At 38.6% G+C, this 20,560-nt stretch overlaps 1 pseudogene; it reads left to right on the top strand.

The window, feature by feature from the left end:
• Positions 357-20,353, top strand: Gm3972 (predicted gene 3972; annotated as a pseudogene).

The following is a 20,560-nucleotide window of genomic DNA, read 5'->3' as shown; positions in this document are numbered from 1 at the left end:
GGCTCTAATAACAAGTTTTTTATATTGCTCAATAACTTCAAAATGAAGACATGATCAGAATTACTGTTTTGTCAATATCTGTGATTTTCTTTTTACCTTCTGATCAATCACTCAAAAGAAGAGATGGGAATGTTCTCTGTGGATGAGGTCAATACCATATCTTATTTATGAGAGAAATACTGTCATGAACTTTAAAAGAGTTTACTATTTTCCAGGTTCTCATGTCAATTCAATCTCACAACAAAAGCCATTTGTCCCCGTCTTTAGATGTCAGATGCAGAAACTTCCAGTATACCATAGTGCTTCTCTTGAGTACAAATAATCGTGTATAATCATCTGGCCATAATAATCACTGTACTCTTTTACAGAAAAACAACTAAAAACCACAAATATGCTTTGGCATTGGCCTTTGCAATGGATGAAATCAACAGGAATCCTGATCTTTTACCAAATATGTCTTTGATTATAAGATACACTTTGGGCCGTTGTGATGGGAAAACTGTAATACCTACACCATATTTATTTCATAAAAAAACAAAAAGTCCTATCCCTAATTATTTCTGTAATGAAGAGACTATGTGTTCCTTTCTGCTTACAGGAACCCATTGGGAGGTATCTTTAAGTTTCTGGAAGTACCTGGACAGCTTTTTATCTCCACGTGTGAGTTATCATCGTCCAGGAATTCTTAACATCATGTCTCTTTGGAAGACTTTGATAGCTATTAAGAAAGTTAATGGATGTGGTTGGACTTATGCTTATGTCAATCTTGGTAGTTCCAGGATACTTACTATTCAGAAACATGATAGGCCTTCTGCTAAGTGCTACCACCAGAAGTAGAAAAATAGCAGCAAGACAGAATGGAAGAGGCCATGGAGAATTGAGTCTGGCATGGTGGTAGAAGGAATCTTATGCCTTGACTGACTGCCAGTCAGAGTGTTTCATTATTTATACCAATCTCAGAAAGCAGAGATTTGTTCACTCTGTTCAAAAATTTAAAGCATATTATTTCTGTCCCCCGATAGGAGTTATCTTTATCTTGGTTATAAGATTAAATTATCATTGGTAAACTATGAAATAATAGAATTATGGTGGTGTTATAAGTTTAGTCATCAGAGATAAACTGTGATGAAATCACAAAAATAAATTTTATCAACATTTTCTCTATAACCCAGCTTTTAAATATCTGGAGTTTTTTTTTTTTTTTTTTTTTTTTGCAAAGGCATGAGATACCATTCTTAGCCTGGCTATTCATGACATTTTAGTGACTAGAAAGGATGAAAACTCCAATCCAGTATGTGGAGTTCGCCATTTGACTACCTGTGAGTGTATAACTAACTATTTAGATTCAGAATTTAAATTGGCATTAGATCTCTGACAAAGAATTCAGGCCCATACTGCTACAGCTATAATAAGTCATTTTCTTTAATAATATAATAATTCTATATCTCTGTGGAATTTATTGCTATGTCTTATCTTGTTTTGTTTTGTTTTGTTTTTTTAATTTTCGGTTGTTTCCATGTCATAAGATAAAAGATTAGAACTTCACAAGTGAACTTCTCTAAGAAAGAGGGGTTATGGAAATCTGAGACATCATTCTTTCATATTTTTCTACACTATTATTTATCCATCATTATAAGACACTTTGTATGTAGGAGATAACTCCATCCAATCTAACTTTGTTTCTGTATGTTTTCCTCAAGAGGTACAACTTATGAGTCTGATTTATTTTGCCCTATAATTACCTGGATATATAGTAGGAAGAGTTTTTCTAATCTGATTTGCTGATAACACTCTTAGGCTGCCAAATCTAGTTTAATTTTTTACATTTACTTTGACCTTATTATCTGTTTCCTGAAGAGGCACAGAGGCAGACATTGCCAGAATATTTCAGAAACTTAACCTAAAAAGGAGATTGCTGGCATTTTTAAGTGAGTCAAAACCTATAGTGTACAATGTTACCATCAAGTAGGGCAATATAAGACTATCTCTTGTGAATCCTTAGAAAGTTAGAATATCCAAAATATAAGATACAATCGGCAAAACACATGAACCTCAAAAAGAATGAAGACCAAAGAGTAGATACTTTGCCCCTTCTTAGAATTGGGAACAAAACACCCATGGAAGGAGTTACCAAAGGCTAAATCAGTATTATGAACAGGACTCTCATGTTCACTCTTAGAAATAATTCTGGATTACAGCATAAATACCTTTTTAAAAAATATTAATCAAATATCCCAAAATTGTAAAAGTATCAAAATCCCTTCAAATATTGAAAACATGGATATCAAGACAAAAACTGAAAGACAGAAAGGCAGATATTATAACATGCAAATACATTTTGTTACTTCTTGTCAAACAGCTATGCTTGCTATTCCCATTAGAAGTGGATGGGCCAGGCTTCCATGTTTGCACATTTGAATTAGAGATGAAACATCACAGGTAATCAACAGTTTGCAGGTAAATATGATTACAAGTGTTTTCAAGTGCACTACACCTCATGCTGCTCTCTGTGTTGTAGATCCTTCAGCTTACCTATGGACCTTTCAGTTCCATCTTCAGTGATGATGAACAATATCCCTATCTCTATCAGATGGCCCCAAAGGACACATCTCTAGCATTGGCAATGGTCTCCTTCATACTTTACTTTAGCTGGAACTGGATTGGCCTTGTCATTCCAGATGACGATCAAGGAAACCAATTTCTTTTAGAGTTGAAGAAACAGAGTGAAAACAAGGAAATTTGCTTTGCCTTTGTGAAAATGATCTCTGTTGATTATGTTTATTTAGAACCAGAAATTGAAATGTACTACAAACAAATTGTGATGTCATCCTCAAATGTTATTATCATTTATGAGGAAAAAGACAATTTCTTTGATTTGATCTTCAGAATGTGGGAACCTCCAGTTTTACAGAGAATATGGATCACCACAAAACAATGGAATTGCCCTACCAGTAAGAGAGACATAACTCATGGCACATTCTATGGATCACTTACTTTTCTACCCCACCATGGTGAGATTTCTGGCTTTAAAAATTTTGTACAGACATGGTTCAATCTCAGAAACAAAGATTTATATCTAGTAATGCCAGAGTGGAAATATTTTAAATATGAAGGCTCAGCATCTAACTGTAAAATACTGAAGAACAATTCATCTGATGCCTCATTTGATTGGCTAATGGAACAGAAGTTTGACATGACCTTTAGTGAGAATAGTCATAACATATACAATGCTGTGCATGCCATAGCCCATGCCCTCCATGAGATGAATCTGCAACAGGCTGATAATCAGGCAATAGACAATGGAAAAGGAGCCAGTTCTCACTGCTTGAAGGTAAAGTTTCTTCTGTTGGATGAGGTTTGGTGTCTTCAACTGCATAGCTATTTAGAGTCACTCAGATGCACAGACTTAAAGAAATAGGAAATATTTTCCAAAATAATAGGTTTCTGAATAATTTTCCTTAAAGAACGGCAGTCTAGAGATTGTTATGAATGTGAATGGAAAAAGAATTCATAGACTAGCAATGAAAATGGGTGGTTTTATAAAGAGCATGCAAATATCCATTAGCATACCCCTTCCAATATTGGATATAAACTGTCCTTACTCATTAATTTTCTCCGTGATGAGAATATGATTTTTATCTATATTTTTCAGTTATATGGAAAACATTTTAATAAATGGTCTCCAGTGATTCTGCCAAGAGTGTAGGCTGTGGAGAACATTGTGGCTTTCTGAGAGTAACTAAACAAGAAATAGTGTTGGTATTCAGTTCTGTCTGTAGAAAAGTGTTTATATGTGTGAGTGTATGTTTCTCACTGTGTATATGTATATTTTCTACTCTTTATGTATATCTGTGTTTATATTTGTGATATTTTCAACATACATGTTTATCTCTATATGAAAGTGGAAGTAAGCAACAAATTTTTTCTATGTATGAATTTCTTTAAGTGTGTTTGTTTATGTATGTGCATATGTTTCTTTGTGGTTTTGTCAGAGTAGGTTTCTTTGTGTACATTGTATGTATTTTGTGAGTGTTTATAAGTACTTATTCGGATTTGTACCTGCTTTGCTGTGTATGAGTCTGCCTATTTCTTCTTACTTGGCATGGACATTGCCTGCCATTTTGTATTTAGGTATGAGTATAAATTTCTCTGTGTCAATATCATTCATGGCTGGTGCTTATATATTTATGCCTCTCCCAGTATTTTGCTGTCAGTGTGTGTGTGTGTGTGTGTGTGTGTGTGTGTGTGTGGTTGTATGTGTGCCAGTGTAATATTTTGAGTGAGTTCATATATGTGTTTTCATTTGACTGAATGTATTTGTCTTTTATGGTCCTGAATATTTACACATGTTTCTCAACATGTATATACATTTGTTTGTAAATAAATGTATTGCTGTATTATGTGTGACTTAGAAAAGATGTGAGCCTTTCTCAAGATTAATGTGTGTGTGTGTGTGTGTGTGTGTGTGTGTGTGTGTGTGTGTGTTGCATACCTTTGTTTGGTTCTGCATTTTTCTCTGTGTTTCATATTCTTCACTGAGAGAACATAAATTATTGTAATATGATAATTTCATTTATCCAATTGCTTTGTTGTGATTTCTCTTTCTCTTTCTTTCTTTAAATACAGTTGCCTTTGCTATAAAATCAGAATGCATTTTATGAATTGAAGGAACTTTATATACATCATACTGCAATGCTTGTATTTTAGGTACACTCCTTTCTAAGAAAGACCCACTTCACTAATCCTCTTGGGGACAAAGTGATTATGAAACAAAGAGTAATAACGCAGGAAGACTATGACGTTTTTCATTTTGGGAATCTCTCACAACATCTTGGGATTAAGCTGAAGTTAGAAAAGTTCAGCCCATATTTTTCACATGGTCGACACTTTCACTTATACATAGACATGATTGAAGTGGCCACAGGAAGTAGAAAGGTGAGTGTATACTAACTTACTGGTTTGTTATACACAACAATAAACAGTGTCAAGTGGATTCATGGCAACATATTGAAATGAACAATTATGTCACATCAGAATCCAATTTCTAGTCTCCTGTATATTTTCTTTCATTTTTGACATTTTTACCAATTTTTGAAGATTTCAAACATGCATAAAATATAGCTTTGTTATATCAGGACCATTATCTGAAATTTAATAAAATACTGTTGTTCACCACTGATATTCTTTCCTTTAAATTTAACAAAATTTTCTTCATATAATTGCTCTTTTGACAATGTAATCTCGTCCCTTAATTAAACCTCTGGAACAGGTATTGATATGAGAGAGTCTAATATTAAAGTTATGAAATAACAAGAGTCATAATACCTAACCTTGTCATTATATCCAAAACTGTTTCCCATGTAATAAGAGGACACTCACCACATTCACTAATGAACACAACGATAGAAAATCATATTAACAGAAACATCACTTTTTAATAAATTGGAAGAATCCATTCATGTTTTTTGTAAGATGAACAGAAGGTCAAGGCAGCCTATAGACAGCACTAGAACAACAGAAAACGAAATGGCTATTAACACACCTCAAGTACAGCAAAAACAGCAATTAGACAAAAGCAACAAATAATTTTCCATTATGATTGAACATTTTTGTTAATGTTCTCTAAATGAAATCAAAGACAACAAGGCTGGTTTATTTTTTTTAGACATTCCTAAATTGCCTACAGTGGGTAGGAAGACACATTCATATACAAGAGGAGAACATTTCTTTCTTAAAAAAAAATGGAGGAAAACGTTATAATGTTTAATAAGAGGGAAAAAGGTAATTGAAGAACTATACATTTGATAGGTATGTATGGAATAATACTTGACAAAAACACATAAAAAGGAACACAATACACAACAGAAAAATCATTCTCTGAGAACAGAGAGAATTTTTTTGAAATTATGATTGTTTTTGTTATTGAAAATTACTTGTTATCCTCACATAATGTATCCTAATTACAGTTTTCCTCCCTTCTATTGGGATGTGACCAATTGTCAGTTTTGCTGGCAAATGTATCATAGTTAATACACTTATTTCATTCCCAACACCTTTTCCATCAGATCCACTTTATGTCACTCATTAGAAAATAACAGGATTCTATAGGAGAATACTAAAATAAACAAGTTAAACAAAATCATAATAGGACAAAATTTGCATATCACATTATGGTAAGTAGTTGTATGAAATGGTGCTAGGGAAAAGACGAAGAAATCCTACCTCATACCTCATAGAATAGTAATAAGTGAAGCATGAGTTAGTGATAATGACAATTGAGTGATATTTATTCCCGGTTTAGTACTAAGAATACTTGATTTTTGAAACTATAATTTAAATTGTAAATTCTATAATCAGAACATATGGAATTATTGATGCCAATTATTTATTCCATATTTGCATTGAATAAGCATAATAAGATGCTCCTAAAAACGATTAATGTCAAACTCCAAAAGGAATTCCTTGGACAAAATCAAGTTATATGTCAATGGGAATTCTACATAAAAACCCTGAAATAGACTGTCCTTTTCAAAGCCAGCCAAAACACAAAAATCTGGTAGTCAAACACTGTTGGTATCTTCTTTTACCACTGATTAACCATAACATAATTCCCAAATACAAAGAACAGTAGGAAATTTTTGTGACTCACAAATGCTTTGTTCCTCTAGCTGGAAATTAATCTTATGTAAACTGAATGTCCTCAGGCCTTGGGAGCATAAGAATTATAATACAATCACATTGACATTTGATCCCAAATGAGACCAACTCATTGCTTCGACTTGACTATTCCATCTATTGTAGACAGGATTTTTGAGGTTTCTGGGATGAGACCAATTCTCCGTTTTGTTTGCTAATATATTAGAGTTAATATTCCTCAAAAACTGCTGATACTCCTGGATTGCTCATTCTTTCCCTACTTTGGATTTTTGTCAACTTCCTATCATTCACTCAGAAAATAATTATTTTTGGAGTTGTGCTTCTTATAACATATTTAGGAAGTACTACTTGACCATAAATGAGAGTTAGATACCCCTAATATGTGTCCATGTGTCACACTGCATGGACATATAAGCATCATTTATCAGAGTATACTTTAATATCTTATATGGAGAAACAGTAAGTAAATAGCAAGTTTATATATAGAGAAATTTATTATTTTTACCTTTGTGCCTGATATATAGTAGGACTTTTATAAAAAAAAAATGCAATTATATTTCTAACATTCAACTGGTATACTTTTTAAAGAAGGCTAAAGGCAAAAAGAAACCTAGTTTTATTATCAGGGTTAATTTTCAAGTTGTATATCCTAACTCTTTCTTTATTTTGCACATTTAAAACTTCATTGCATGACCTACGCCAGGCAATGTAGGAATGGGGAATTATCTTTTGACATCATTCTTTCTCCAGACATTCTGAGCTCTTATTCTGAGCTTTCTCTACCCGAAGCATCGCAAAGTTTTTATCAGGTCGTCTTAAGTGGTGCTTTATGCTTAAGTTTTACTTCCCTATTGGACTTTTTCCCTTCAAGGTCACATTATAGTAGAGTGGTGCTCTAAAGAATGGTGATCTTGAGTTTTGTTACAAACTTCTATGTTAATTGTCAGCAAATGAACACATTAAGATTCATGTTTAAATAAGAAAGGTATAAAAATTAGTATTTTATAGCTCTATTCATGATGTAAAATTAGGCTAACAATTTTCAATAAGCATGACAATAGTCTGAATATAATAATATAAACTAACATATCTATAAGAACATATAAACTGATTATCGTTTGGCTCTTAAAAAACATTGATGCGTTTTGTTTTGTTTTTTGGTTTTTGTTTTGGGTTTTTGTTTTGTTTTGATTTTTTTTTTTTTTTTGAGACAGGGTTTCATTGTATAGTCCTGGCTGACCTGGAATTCACTCTGTAGATCATGCTGGCCATAAACTATGAAATCTGCCTGCCTCTTCTTCCCAAATGCCTCGGTTAAAGGCATGAACCATCACTGCCCAGCTGCCTTTAGCTTAATACAAGTGTGACAAGTAAAGCCTTACTAATTAAAACTGCTTTTATATTACAGTTGTTTGTTATATTATTAGGGTTGAAGATTGAAATATACTCCCATTTTTATGGTGATTTTGTATTTGTGGATTTTTTCAATTTTATAAATTGGAGATTTCACTTATTTACATTTCAAATTTTGTCCCCTTTCACTATTTCCCTTCTGCAAATCCACTATGCCATCCCCCCTTACCCTGCTTCTATGAGGGTGCTCCCCTACCCACATACCCACTCTTGCTTCAGCACCCAAGCATTCATCTACACTGGGGAATCAAGCCTTCACAGGACCAAAGGACTCCCCTCCCATTGATGACAGATAGGGAGCTTTAACTACTTCAGTCCTTCCCCTAACACCTCCATTGGAGTCTCTGTGCACAGTCCAATGGTTGACTGTGAGCATCCACATCTGTATTGGTCAGGATCTGGCAGAGCCTCCTAGGAGACAGCTGTATCAGTCTCCTGTCCACAAGCACTTCTTGCCATCCACAATAGTGTCTGAGTTTGGTATCTGCATTTGTGATCGATCTTCAGGTGGGGCAGGCTGTGTATGGCCTTTAATTCAGTCTCTGATCTTCTCTTTGTCCCATTATTTCCAATAGATAGGAACAATTCTGAGTTAAAATTTTGTAGATGTGTGGGTGGTCCTATCCCTCAACTGGGAGCCATGCCTAACCTCTGGCTATTGTCTCGACAGATTCTCCTTCCTGATTCTGGGATATTTCATCTAATATCATCGCTGTACATCCTGGGATGCTCTTGATTTCCTGGCATCTGGGACTTTCTGGTTGCTACAAACAGTTCCCCGTCCCTAGTTGCTACACAACTCTGTTCAATTTCCTGACCTCTGTACAGATCTTCCACATTCTCTCATACCTGATTCTTCTCTTATTTTTCCCCTCCCACTATTCTCTTCCTCCAGGGAGAATTTATTCCAGGGATGCAAGTATAGTTCAATATCTGTAGATCCATTAATAGTAGTAAAAACAAAATGTGGAATTACATTATTTTACAAAAACCTTCAGAAATGACTCTTAACCAAGTCCAACATTCATTTAGAGATAAAGAAACAAAAATAGTGATAGAACAGAAGGAACACTTATTGATATAAGAACACTTTCTTTCACAAAACTATTGACAATACTATAATAAATGAAGAGAAAGTTATTATCCATGAAAATCAGAAATAATATCAGGTTGTTTTTGTGATTCATGTTTTATCCAAGCACTTAGAAGCAGAGATCTGGAAATCTCTGTCTATTTCTTGACAGTCTGCCCTATATTGTGAGTACGAACCAGCCATGTGTGATATGAAACACTACCTTAAAATAAATTAACATAAAGTACAAATGTATGCCCACATTCCTTACTCTAACTCAAAATAGTCTTTCAAATATTACAAAGGGTTAACATACATTTAAAGAAAATGATGGGAGAAAAGAGAAAATGTGCCTTCATCTTCATTGGTAATGTTAGTGTACTTCATGGTAAGATCCTGTTTCAACAAAACCAAAGATATAGAAAGAATGCTTCACATCTTCAATTAAACTTAAACAATCTAATTTTTATCTGGATTTTTCCAGCATTTGAAGCCACTGTAGAGCATTTTGACATCATGGAACACTCCATATTCAAAGTCACTATACATTAACATATCATTTCCAACCATATTAAACCAGTGTCTGCATAGTCCACTGTTTTTTATATACAGTTTCTCATGCTTTGCAATAGTAATTTATTTGATGCCATATTTGTTATCTGTGACTTAAGGACATGTTTTTCCTGTTTCAAATTTTTTCAAATACTACCTTGCTTCTCTGCTGCTTTAATCAAACTTTGATAATAAGCATAGTGAGAAGGAAGGTTTGATTTGAGATATGGCTTATAGTCCTAGAAAAACAAGTGTGGATATCTGGAAACTGGAACTAAAGAATAGATCTTAAAAGAAGACTACTTACTGGCCCAACTGCCCACAGTGAGATGGGCACTCCTATATCAGTTACCAATTAAGAAAATGCTTAAAAGATATGAGGACAGGCTAGTGTTGGCTGAGAGAATATCTCAGTTAAGTTCCCTCTGTCTGTTCAGAGCACTTAGTACTAAAATGAACACAATTAACTAAAAAACAACAGGTTGCTACTTCTGTAGTTTTTACACACAGCTCAAAAATCAGCTGTTTTTCCTGAATTACTAGACACTCAGAAACTATACAACATTTCTTAAATGCATTTCCAATATTCATATCTGGCCATTAAATAATGGACATAGGGAAATGTCAATCAGATAGTGTGCAAAAAAGGAGCTTATTGAAATCTTAAAGTACTAATATAAAATATAAAATAAATATATAAGACTCATTATCAGTATATGTTTAATTTTTTCTCAGATGCCATCCTCTGTGTGCAGTGCGGAATGTAGTCCTGGATTCAGAAGATTGTGGAAGGAGGGAATGGCAGCCTGCTGTTTTGTTTGCAGCCCCTGCCCTGAAAATGAAATTTCTAATGAGACAAGTGAGTTTTTGCTGCTCTGATAAATACTACAAATATGGATTTCTTTTGGACCACACTGGGATGATGAAGTCAACTCAAAGGAAACTGCAGATATAAAATATATTAGTTATCAAATTTACTAGTTTTAGATATAAACATCGTTAACAAAATCTTGCAAAAACAAACAAACATATCTTGTGGCTTAACCCTCATATTGACTTATTGCAAATTCATGGAAGATTATATCTCACAAAGAAATACTTTAGAAAATATAATTGCAATTTGCAGGAATTCTGCACAAGAATTTCCAAATAAATAATCTATTGTAAAACTACATTTACATTAGATTTTAGTCACAATAGGAGCCCATGAAGAACTGAATATAATATCTAATCTACTGGATTAGCTCATGAGACTGCTAGGGGCAAAATCTATTTTCTCTGTAAGATTAATATAGAAGACAAAAAAATTGCAAATATATGAGAAAATGCTAAGTATGCACTATTAAGAGGACCATGAAGCATCTTTTAGCACAAAGTATCTACAGAGATAATTTTTTCCTTCAGTGCTAAAATTAGTGCATCTCATGAACAATAACCAGAACTTTTGATTAATTATTGCCAGATGAGGAAACTTCTTAGGGCTTATTTCATTAACATTTCCTGCTATTCAAACATAAGCATTATATTTCCACTCTATTCAAACTTCTTCACATGACTTGTTACAGGAATCACTTAAATTCAATAATGCAAGTGCTACTTTGGCATGAACACACACATATCAATATTTACACATACACACAGCCGATCTGTTTAATTTAGTGTAGTTTCTATGTCAAGGAGTTTGAGCTTGTGAATTCTTGAGTAGCTATTATACTTGTCCCAGTAGAGGGCAGAATTTCAATGTGTCACAGGGAATAAATATATAAAATAGTCAGTGATCTCAGAAAACAGTGAGTGTAGGGTTTTGAAGTTCTAAAATAGACCCGAACACATTGTGGTTTATGAATGTATCTTCTCTGAATTAAATAATCTACTTGATATCAAAATAGAAATAAAAATGGCTTAGGAAATTTTTGCTTTCTGATAACATTATTTTTTATTTTTTACATTCCATATTCTATTCCCCACGCCCCCATACCCCATCCAATATATCACATTCCACACCTCTTCCCCACCCCAACTGTCTTCACGTTGATCCCCCCCATCCTCCAACCCACCTGACCTCTAAACTCCCTGTGACCTCCAGGCTTTTGAGTATTAGGTGCATCATTTCAGTATGATCACAGACATGGAAGTCCTCTACTGTATATGAATTGAGGGACCCATATCAGCTGGTGTATGCTGTGTGTTTGATGCTCCAGTGTCTGAGAGATCTCTGCAGTCCAGATTAATTGAGAGAGCTGGTCTTTCTGCAAAATCGCCTTTCCCCTCAGCTACTTTCAGCCTTCCCTAATCCAGGGGTTAGTTGCTTCTCTCCATATCTTGGTTGCAAATAACTGTATTTAGGAGGGCAGTCATGATAGATCCTTTTTGTGAGTGCTCCATAGCTTCAGTAAAATGTGAGGCCATAGGACCTCCTCTTGACCTAGATCCCACTTTGGTCCTGTCATTGGACATTCTTTTCCTGAGGCTCCTCTCCATTTCATCCTTGCATTCAGACAGGAACAAATATGGGTCAGAGATGTGACTATGGGATGGGAATCCCATCACTCACTTGATGTCCTGTCTTATCGCTGGAGGTGGGCTCTGTACATTCCCTCTATCTACTGTAGTACATTTCATCTAGGGTCTCTGACCTCCCAAGTCTCTGGAGCATTTTGGTGGGTCCACCCACCCTCCTATTACCTGAGGTTACCTGTTTATATTCTTTATACTGGTCCTCAAGGCCTGGTTCCCCTGTCACGCCCACACTCCACAAACCCCTTTCTAATAACATCATAAATGATACAAAATGTTAACTAGACAAAGAAAAAATTGCTTGGTTTTATTTCCTTTAAATCTTTATGGACATTATGGATTGAAAGCAATGCTCAGCAGCAATATCCTTCACATTACATTCTCAGCATCAAAGACAGCATTGCAATGTTTCTCTCATTACCCTTACTTGAAATACCTTGTCAATAAAATTTCTAAATCAGACCTAACTAAGCTTTCCTTTGGAAATCAGATATGGATCAATGTGTGAATTGTCCAGAATACCAATATGCCAATACAGAACAGAACAAATGTATTCAGAAAGGTGTCACCTTCCTTAGCTATGAAGACCCTTTGGGGATGGCACTTGCCTTAATGGCCTTCTGTTTCTCTGCATTCACAGCTGTGGTACTTTGTGTCTTTGTGAAGCATCATGACACTCCTATTGTGAAGGCCAATAACAGAATCCTCAGCTACATATTATTGATATCACTCATGTCCTGTTTTCTGTGCTCATTTTTCTTCATTGGTCATCCTAACAGAGCCACCTGTGTCTTACAACAAATCACATTTGGAATTGTATTCACTGTGGCTGTTTCCACAGTTCTGGCCAAAACAGTCACTGTGGTTCTTGCTTTCAAAGTCACAGACCCAGGGAGAAGATTGAGAAACTTCGTGGTATCAGGGACACCCAACTACATTATCCCCATATGTTCCCTACTCCAGTGTGTTCTATGTGCAATCTGGCTAGCAGTTTCTCCTCCCTTTGTTGATATTGATGAACACACTCTCCATGGCCACATCATCATTGTGTGCAACAAGGGCTCAGTTACTGCATTCTACTGTGTCCTTGGATACTTGGCCTGCCTGGCACTGGGAAGCTTCACTTTGGCTTTCTTGGCCAAGAATCTGCCTGACACATTCAATGAAGCCAAGTTCTTGACCTTCAGCATGCTAGTGTTCTTCAGTGTCTGGGTCACCTTCCTCCCTGTCTACCACAGCACCAAGGGCAAGGTCATGTGTTATTAGACGCGTTCTCACGACCGGCCAGGAAGAACACCACAGACCAGAATCTTCTGCGGCAAAGCTTTATTGCTTACATCTTCAGGAGCCAGAGTGCAAGAAGCAAGAGAGCAAGAAGCAAGAGAGAGAGAAAACGAAACCCCGTCCCTATTAAAGAGAATTCTCCTTCGCCTAGGACGTGTCACTCCCTGATTGGCTGCAGCCCATCGGCCGAGTTGACGTCACGGGGAAGGCAGAGCACATGGAGTAGAGAACCACCCTCGGCATATGCGCAGATTATTTGTTTACCACTTAGAACACAGCTGTCAGCGCCATCTTGTAACGGCGAATGTGGGCGCGGCTCCCAACATCTCCCCCTTTCCTTTTAATAAGAGCAAATAGGCCACCCATATTAATGAGAGTGGAGATAGAGGTCAAATCCCCAGTGTGTAGGTAAAGGAGCCATGTACAGGATTAGCTCTTAGGCTCACAGGCTTTTACCCAGAGCAACCCTGACCTGCTCCCGTGTCGTTTTGCCTGGGGGAAGGGAACTAGGACACTGAACCTTCATGAAAGATGACATGTCTCCCTAGAATAGGCTCATATATGCCGCAGAGCCTTTCCATTGCAGTGCTTAGCCGTGCAACTCTCTCGGGCTGCTGAAGCACACTCACTCTATCCCGTGCAATGAGACTAGCCTCGTGGGATATAAGAGCTGAGTGGCCAGCGACCTATTGCCTAAGCATAGATAACCATATATCAGGGGGAGCTCCATGTTCTAGTCCTGCAAGCGCCTGGGCAATAACCACCTTGTCTCTCCTAGTTTGGGCCTTAAGCTTACAGACCAATCAAAGAAGCAACACTAATCCACAGCAAAGTGTATCTCCAAATAATATTAATCCCACCCATTTTTTAAAGAAAGAAAATGCTGAGGAGATCCAATTGGGTAATCCTTTGGTCAGGGACAGGTCCAAGCGCGTGGAGTTGACCTGAAGTCTCAATTCCCGAAGGGATCTGTTCAAATTCAGCCATCCAATTCTGTAACATATACTGAAAAAGACTTTTTGACAAATTAGCTGCCCTAGTAAATTTAACATACTGAATGGAAATAACACACAATCCCGGAAACTTTTGTTCACATCCCAGCTGAGTTATTTGTCATAATACATCTAGTTGTATCTGGACAAGATCTATGAGTTGATTAACCAGCATGAGACCTCTCTGTATCTTGACATTAGCTGAGGCCTGTTCATCTATGACTGTAGTCACTGAGGCTGACAAAGTGTTAATGGTGTCAGTCGTCTGGACCTGTCCAGACAGAGCCAAGGCTGTCTGAATCAAGGCTAAACCCAGTTCCCAGTTAGTGGTAAAAAAGCAGGAGAATACTTGAGCATTATACATCACCGTCATTGGGAGTGGAAATGTCGACATTATCCCCCAACGCTGCTCTCTTTTTATTATTGACGCCCTGGACATCACCAAGACGAGGGACATTAGTATTCCCTTGGTCAGTCTGGATTTTTCGGGTGAGTCTTTCTGGTAACCAAAATGGGTTGTCTTCATTCTGTGGGAAAACACAGATAGCTCCCCTGGATCTTATCAAAATAGGATCCGGGCCATACCATTTATTATCAAGGACATTTTTCCATTTAACCATCTCATTGGGCCTATCTGGCTCTGTACAATGACGTTCAGCCGCAGTATGGCCATGAGCATCAATATTTAAAAAATTGAGTGTAAAGAGTGCCAAAGACACAGACACTCTTGGTGCTCGGGGTACAGTCTCCTCAAAAGTTCCCCTCTTCTGTTTTATAAGATAGGTTTTGAGGGTGCGATGCGCACGCTCAACAATACCCTGTCCTTGAGGGTTGTATGGAAGTCCAGTCAGGTGGGTCACGTCCATCTGACGGCAGAACTGTTGGAATTTAAATTTTTTGCAGCCTCTACCGGGGATGATAGGGCAGCAGCCACCACTTTAGTGGCCTTATCTGCCAAATCATTTCCCAGAGCCATGGGGCCAGGTAGGCCTGAATGGGCTCTAACATGAGTAATATAAACAGGAGATCTTCTAGATAACAAAACTAATTGTATCTGCTGAAAAATATTGGCAACTCTACTGGAAGGCTTAATCACTCCAGCCACTTCTAAAAGATTTACTGCATTAACCACATAACAGGAATCTGACACAATATTAAGGGGTTCTAAAAAGGTTTTTAAAACTTCTAAGACCACTAAACATTCTACCACTTGAGGTGAATTTTCATTATACTGTTTGGATACCACTTTACCATTAGCCACATAGGCACCTATGCCAGTTTTTGATCCATCAGTATATACCACAATCCCATTTTTAAGTGGGTTTCTTACTGTTATTTGTGGAAACACAACAGATTGATTTTGGGCAAACTGTAAGATTGGATGCTTTGGATAATGGTTATCTATTTTTCCTGAAAAGGAGGTAACTAAAACTGCCCAATCATTAGATGTGGCTGCCAAGGTTTGAACCTGTGCAGCGGTATAAGGTACAATTAAAAGATATGGACTTTGCCCAAAGTGGGTGATTGCTGCTTTTAGACCTTTAAGGGCAAGCTGTGCAATTGCATCAGGATACCAATCTATTATTTTAGCTGGGGATACGTTTGGATGGATCCACAACAATGGCCCATTCTGCCACAAAACTGCAGTTGGCAATTGTGCTGTCTTAAAGACACACAAACTGAAAGGCTGCGAATCCTCAATACGTTGTAATTGTGCATTCTGTAAGGCTTTTTCCACCTTTTGTAAGGCCTGGTTAGCAGCTAGAGTAAGAGTCCTAGGGGAGGAGATATGAGGATCTCCTTCTAAAATACTAAACAAAGGCCTTAACTCAGCGGAAGGAATCTTTAAAAAAGGTCTAAGCCAATTAATATCTCCCAACAGCTTTTGAAAATCATTTAAGGTATGGAGGTGATCTCTTCTTATCTCTACCTTTTGGGGCACAATCTTATCTGGGGACACCACAGAGCCCAAGAATTGTCCTGTATCAGAAATTTGGACCTTTTCTGTGGCTATCTGTAAACCCCACTGACTTAAAGTTTTAAGTAGAAAAGGATATGCCTTTTGTAGCATGGTAAGGTCTTTATGGCACAGGAGGATGTCATCCATGTAAAGGAGCAAAATTAAAGAGGGGAATTGTTCCCTCACTGGCAAAAGAGCTTCTTGTACATAAAGTTGTCACATAGTAGGACTATTGGACATTCCCTGTGGTAAGACCTTCCATTGATACCTCTTATCAGGTTCCATGTGATTAATAGAGGGGATGGTAAAGGCAAATCTGGGCCTATCTCTTGGACACAAAGGTATAGAAAAGAAACAATCTTTAATATCTATAATAATTAAATTCCAGCCACGTGGTAAGGCGGAAAGTACAGGGAGACCCCTCTGTACTGGGCCAAATAAGTTCATTTGCTCATTAATGGCTCTGAGGTCATGGAGCAGTCTCCACTTTCCTGACTTTTTCTTAATTACAAAAATTGGAGTATTCCAAGGTGAGGTAGAGGGTTCAATATGGCCTAGTTTTAATTGTTCCTCTACCAGTTGAATCACAGCTTCTAGTTTTTCAGAGGATAGGTGCCATTGAGGAACCCACACTGGGTCCCCTGTTTTCCATGGTATGGGTCGTGCTGCCCCAATGGCCGCTAAAGAAAACCCAGACCCTGTCTGTCTTGGTTTCCATTAGGTAAGATAGGCTCTATCCTTCCCTGTTCTTGATGTCCTAACCCTTTTCCTTCTTTATAACCCATCTTTGCCATGATATTTTTTGCTTTAGCTGAATACCCTCCCGATGGGGCGTTTTCATTGGACAAAATAAGGCCCAAATGCTGCATAATATCCCTTCCCCAGAGGTTAACCGGGAGTGGGAGCACATAAGGTATGAATTTCCCTTGCTGCCCTTCAGAGGATTCCCACGTCAAGGCAACGGAGCTTATAGTGGGACATGATTGATATCCTAGGCCCTGTAATGAATGAGATGACTCTGTGGTGGGCCATGCTTTGGGCCACCAATGTGTAGAAATTATACTTTTATCTGCTCCGGTATCAAGAATGCCTTCAAACTCTTTTCCGTTGATCTTAAGGCGGAGCTTAGGTCTATCATTTAAAGATACAACCAAATAGGCAGAATCATTTCCTGAGGAGCCCATTTTCTTTATCTCAGGTCCTGCAGATTTTTCCCTGGTATTATCAGGGAGGAGCAGCAGCTGAGCTATCCTATCTCCTTTACTAATAGAAAAAACGCCTTTAGGGCTTGAGCACAGGACCTGTATTTCAGGGGAATGTTGACAATCCATAACTCCAGGGTGGACTACTAAGCCCTGTAAGGTGAGTGAACCCCGGCCGAGAATAAGGCCCATGGTTCCCGGGGGCAAGGATGGTATAGGCTCCACCGGCACCGGCTGAATACTCATTTGAGGCATTAGTAGGAAGTCGGAGGCGGCACGCAGGTCCACCCTTGTGGGTCTTCCTGGGTCGCCTCTCTGACTGCTTCCTGGGTCCTGACAAACCGGTTCCCATATCTTTGAGGGCCCTGGGACCGAGGGCCCGATGACCCGTTTTTTGGCACATAAGCTGATTGACTATCAGGTGGGGGAAGAACTCTGCCCTTTATATCCCTCACAGAGCGACACTGGTCGGCTCTATGATAACCCTTGCCACACTTAGAGCAAAGAGTGAGAGTCCCTCCCTGTTTATCTGGAGCTCTGCAATCTTTCTTAAAATGCCCAGGCTTTCCGCAGTTAAAACATGTCCTCTGATCATTTCTGCTCATGGAGCGGTTTTGGGATTGAAGGATGGCAGCCGCTAAACCTGCATTGCTGAGAGGTCCCCCAAGCTCTCGACAGACCCTGAGCCAGTCTTGTAAGCCTTTGTTCTTTCTTGGGGCTATGGCCGCTCGGCACTCCTTTGTGGCTTGCTCATAGATTAGCTGTTCTATCAGAGGCGCAGCTTGCTCTGACTCTCCAAAAATACGCTCTGCTGCCTCTGTCATTCTGGCCACAAAATCTGAGAAGGATTCCTGAGGTCCCTGGATTATCTTTGTTAACTGACCAGTGGTTTCACCTGCTCGAGAGAGCGCCTTCCAGGCCCTAATAGCCGTAGAAGAAATCTGGGCATAAGCTCCCCAATGGTAGTTTGTCTGATCAGCAGAATAAGCTCCCTGACCCGTTAACAAGTCAAAAGTCCAATCTCTCTGCTCTGGAGTCAAAGCAGCTGCGTTTGCTCGGGCCTGCGCTTGTGCAGCTTCGTGCCAAAGCGCTCTCCATTCCATATATTTGCCCATACTAGGGAGAGCGGCTTTTACAACCGTTTGCCAGTCAGCAGGAGTTAGTGCCATGCCGGCGAGCCTGTCTAACTGCACCAAGGTAAAATTAGCATTGGTTCCATATTTACGGACCGACTCGGCAATTTCTTTAATTTGTAAGTATTCTACCGGAGCGTGGACACGCCCACCCTCGGCTCCTTCAAAGACCGGAAATGCCTGTTGTATTTTCCTTTGTTCCTCTCTGGGAATGAATGAGTCTGCGCACTGCCTCTCTGCGCACTGCCTCTCTGCGCATTGCTGACGCACTACGCAGGGCGGGGACTCCGCATAGGGCGGACCTTGAAGCCGACTGCCCTGAGGCCAATCAGCAAACTGGCCTTCGCCAGCCGCTTTTGGCTTTTTTCTTGACCAATTAGCTGGCTGGTAATGGGCTGCTTCTTCCTCCCAGTCTGTTTCCTCAGAGGAGAATTCTTCATCTGCTTCAGAACTACTAAGAGCTGGCTTCCTGAGCTCATCTAGTGACGAGTATCTCCTAGAGACCTCCGCTAATTGATCTTTCTTCTTTTCCCTTTTTCCTCTTTTTCTTCTAATCTCTCTCCAGGTATTCCTACCTAACCTTAACTTTTCCTCGGGTTCAAGACCCTTGGAAAGGCCTGTATACTTATTTTGTGTACCATATTTTCTCTTTGCTCCTACTCTCTCTCCCCGCTTTACTTCTGATAGCTTGTCCTGAATTTCCTCTAGAATTTTCAGCCCTATCTTAATCACTTGATAACATGTGAAAAGGAACAAAAGGGCTCCTAACACCAGAAAAAATTCAAGGCCAAACATATTCCACTTTACTTCTGATAGACTGTCTTGAATTTCCTTAGAAAGTTCAAGATCAGACTTACCTCGTAAAGCTGTACTCACTGGTACTCTCGTTCCCCAGCTGAAAAGTTCTGAATTCATACAGTTGAATCCTTCTTAACAGTCTGCTTTACGGGAACCTTTATTACCGCGACCCGCAGTTCTGGTTCTGGAATGAGGGATCTTCCTTGCGCCAGTCCCGAGTTTTTTTCTCGTCCCGGAATTCGGCACCAATTGTTATTAGACGCGTTCTCACGCCCGGCCAGGAAGAACACCACAGACCAGAATCTTCTGCGGCAAAGCTTTATTGCTTACATCTTCAGGAGCCAGAGTGCAAGAAGCAAGAGAGCAAGAAGCAAGAGAGAGAGAAAACGAAACCCCGTCCCTATTAAAGAGAATTCTCCTTCGCCTAGGACGTGTCACTCCCTGATTGGCTGCAGCCCATCGGCCGAGTTGACGTCACGGGGAAGGCAGAGCACATGGAGTAGAGAACCACCCTCGGCATATGCGCAGATTATTTGTTTACCACTTAGAACACAGCTGTCAGCGCCATCTTGTAACGGCGAATGTGGGCGCGGCTCCCAACAGTCATGGTTGCTGTGGAGATCTTCTCCATCTTGGCATCCAGTGCAGGGATGCTTGGATGTATTTTTGCACCCAAGATTTATATCATTTTAATGAGACCAGAGAGAAATTCTACCCAAAAGATCAAAGAGAGAAATTCTACCCAAAAGATCAAAGAAAAATCATATTTCTGAACGAATAATTCAGGAATTGTGTCAAACGTAAAATTGGTACATACCCACCAAATATTGGGTTATAGTGAATGTGTCTAGTTTTAGAATCACTCTCACTGGTTGCTCTAGGGATATCATGAAGTATCATATCTACTGAACTTCTGTGTAGAGTCATCAAATCTTGCACTCATTCACTTGCTTCATTTCCTCTTACAGAACTAAACTCTC

Source organism: Mus musculus, chromosome 7, assembly GCF_000001635.26.
Source record: "Mus musculus strain C57BL/6J chromosome 7, GRCm38.p6 C57BL/6J".
Taxonomy (NCBI): domain Eukaryota; kingdom Metazoa; phylum Chordata; class Mammalia; order Rodentia; family Muridae; genus Mus; species Mus musculus.
Note: the sequence above shows the minus strand (reverse complement) of the source record. Positions and strands in the feature narration are given on the sequence as shown.